The following is a 3353-nucleotide window of genomic DNA, read 5'->3' on the forward strand; positions in this document are numbered from 1 at the left end:
CAGTGTGTGTGTGAGAGAGTGTTATATCTGAGGGACAGTGTGTGTGAGAGTGTTATATCTGAGAGACAGTGTGTGTGAGAGAGTGTTATATCTGAGGGACAGTGTGTGTGTGAGAGAGTGTTATATCTGAGGGACAGTGTGTGTGTGTGAGAGAGAGTGTTATATCTGAGGGACAGTGTGTGTGTGTGAGAGAGAGTGTTATATCTGAGGGACAGTGTGTGTGTGTGGGAGAGAGTGTTATATCTGAGGGACAGTGTGTGGGAGAGAGTGTTATATCTGAGGGACAGTGTGTGTGTGAGAGAGTGTTATATCTGAGGGACAGTGTATGTGAGAGAGTGTTATATCTGAGGGACAGTGTGTGTGTGTGAGAGAGTGTTATATCTGAGGGACAGTGTGTGTGTGTGAGAGAGAGTGTTATATCTGAGGGACAGTGTGTGTGTGAGAGAGAGTGTTATATCTGAGGGACAGTGTGTGTGTGTGAGAGAGTGTTATATCTGAGGGACAGTGTGTGTGTGTGAGAGAGTGTTATATCTGAGGGACAGTGTGTGTGTGTGAGAGAGTGTTATATCTGAGGGACAGTGTGTGTGGGAGAGAGAGTGTTATATCTGAGAGACAGTGTGTGTGTGAGAGAGAGTGTTATATCTGAGAGACAGTGTGTGTGTGAGAGAGAGTGTTATATCTGAGGGACAGTGTGTGTGTGTGAGAGAGTGTTATATCTGAGGGACAGTGTGTGTGAGAGAGTGTTATATCTGAGGGACAGTGTGTGTGGGAGAGAGTGTGTGATGTCGGGGGGTCTGTTCCTGGGGGGTTAAGGTGTCTGCGGAGTGAGTTATTTGCGTGTTATCAGCGTCGCTGTTCCGTGCCACATTCCTCATCCTCTCTCTTCTTGTTTCTCAGGCGGTGGTCGTCCAGGGTCAGAGTCTCTCTCCCCCCCCCCTCCGACCTTCCTCTCGCCATGGCCTCCAGTGGTCTGCAGTCCCTCGGGATCGCGCTGTGCCTGCTGGGCTTGATCGGAGCCGTGGTCTGCTGCGTGGTGCCCAAGTGGAAGCGGAGTGCGCACGGCGGCTCTAGCATTGTGGTGGCGCAGACGGTGCAGGAGGGCATCTGGATGGACTGCGTCACCCAGAGCACGGGGCAGCAGCAGTGGCAAGGTGTACGACTCCCTGCTGATGCTGAGCAGCGACATCCAGGCCGCTCGCGCCCTCACCATCACCAGCATCATCCTCTGCGTCCTGGGCCTGCTGGCCTCATTGCTGGGAGCCAGCTTCACCACCTGCATTGGCGACGAGGACGTGAAGGGGAAGGTGGCCACCCTCGCCGGCGCCGTCTTCCTGCTGGCCGGCGTCCTCCTCCTGGTGCCCGTCTCCTGGTCGGCCCACTCCACCATCAGCGACTTCCACAACCCCCTCGTGCCGCGCAAGCTGGAGATGGGGCTGTGCATCTGGGTGGGCTGGGGGGCCGCGGGGCTCCTGCTGCTGGGGGGTGCCCTCCTCTGCTGCTCCTGGCCCAGGGGCGCCGGGAGGGGCACCAGCTACGCCGCCAAGTACATCAACAACCCCTCGGGGCCGTCCAGGACCCACGTCTGAGCTCCTGACAGCCACCACCCCCCACCCCACTGCCCCGAAGAGGTAGGGCAGGGTCATAACCCCTTCCCCCCCCCCCCCCCACATCTCCCTCCTCCTCCCCCTCCCATCGTTTGTCTCCCCCCCCTCCTCTCCCAGCTCCAATCCTCCCCCCGATTCCCCCCCCACACTCTCTCCCCGTATCCCCTCGATTCTCCCTCCCTCCCTCCCCTGCACTCTCCCCGTATCCCCTCGACTCCCCCTCCCTCCCCCCGCACTCTCCCCGTATCCCCTCGATTCTCCCTCCCTCCCTCCCCTGCACTCTCCCCGTATCCCCTCGACTCCCCCTCCCTCCATCCCCGCACTCTCCCCGTATCCCCTCGATTCTCCCTCCCTCCCCCTCCACACTCTCCCCGTATCCCCTCGATTCTCCCTCCCTCCCCCCCGCACTCTCCCCGTATCCCCTCGATTCCCCCTCCCTCCATCCCCGCACTCTCCCCGTATCCCCTCGATTCCCCCTCCCTCCATCCCCGCACTCTCCCCGTATCCCCTCGATTCCCCCTCCCTCCATCCCCGCACTCTCCCCGTATCCCCTCGATTCCCCCTCCCTCCCCCTCCGCACTCTCCCCGTATCCCCTCGATTCCCCCTCCCTCCATCCCCGCACTCTCCCCGTATCCCCTCAATTTCCCCCGTCTCTCCCTCTGCACTCTCCCCTCGATTCTCCCTCCCTCCCTTCCTGCACTCTCCCCGTATCCCCTCGATTCTCCCTCCCCCCCCCCGACTCTCCCCGTATCCCCTCGATTCTCCCTCCCTCCCTTCCTGCACTCTCCCCGTATCCCCTCGATTCTCCCTCCCCCCCCCCGACTCTCCCCGTATCCCCTCGATTCTCCCTCCCTCCCTTCCTGCACTCTCCCCGTATCCCCTCGATTCCCCCTCCCTCCATCCCCGCACTCTCTCCGTATCCCCTCAATTTCCCCCGTCTCTCCCTCTGCACTCTCCCCTCGATTCCCCCTCCCTCCCCCCCGCCGACTCTCCCCGTATCCCCTCGATTCCCCCTCCCTCCACCCCCGTATCCCCTCGATTCTCCCTCCCTCCCCCCCCGCATCCCCTCGATTTCCCCCGTCTCTCCCTCTGCACTCTCCCCTCGATCCCCCCGCACTCTCCCCGTATCCCTCCCTCCCCCCCCCCCCCCGCACTCTCCCCGTCTCCCCTCGATGTCCGCCCCCCCTCCCGCCTCGGTCTCCGACAATCTCTCCCTCTCCGTCTGGAATCTACTCAGCCACTGGGGGCGGGGGTTGGGTGGGTGGGGGTGGGGGTGTTGCGGTGAAAGGAGGGAGAATTCCAGAGACCCCCACCCCTCCGAGCGAGGACATCTCTCCCCCCCCCCCCCCCCCCACTTCCGTCCCAAATATCCGACCCCTTATCCCGAGACTGTGACCCCTGCTCGTTACGCCCTCTCCCCCGGGTTCCACATTCTCCAGCCCCGGGGACAGGGGATGGGGGGGTGGTGGGGGGACAGGGTGAAACAGCACCCACCCTTGTCCAAGCCCCTTCTTCTCCCTTTGCATGGGATCGCCTCTCGTTCTGCTAACCCCCCCCACCCCCGGGGAATACCGTACCATTTCCCCCTCCGTCGCAGTTCCCAGCTCAGGCTCAGTAGCGCCCAGCTCCCTCAGCCTGTCTCCCCTCCAGTTCGCTTCCAATTGCAATGTATCTTTGAGCGAGATTATGAAGCTGTATTAATAAAACTTACTGAGTGCTCATGTGTGTGTCCTCGTTAATCCGACGGG

The 3353-nt window shown here is 61.3% G+C and overlaps 1 pseudogene; it reads left to right on the plus strand.

Annotated features, from left to right (window-relative positions):
- Nucleotides 1-947: 947 nt before the first annotated feature.
- LOC145340656 (claudin-4-like) lies at nt 948-1596 on the plus strand (annotated as a pseudogene).
- Nucleotides 1597-3353: the final 1757 nt, after the last annotated feature.

This window comes from Carcharhinus amblyrhynchos, unplaced genomic scaffold (assembly GCF_965287045.1).
Source record: "Carcharhinus amblyrhynchos unplaced genomic scaffold, sCarAmb.v2.hapA chromosome_1252, whole genome shotgun sequence".
In the NCBI taxonomy this organism is placed as follows: domain Eukaryota; kingdom Metazoa; phylum Chordata; class Chondrichthyes; order Carcharhiniformes; family Carcharhinidae; genus Carcharhinus; species Carcharhinus amblyrhynchos.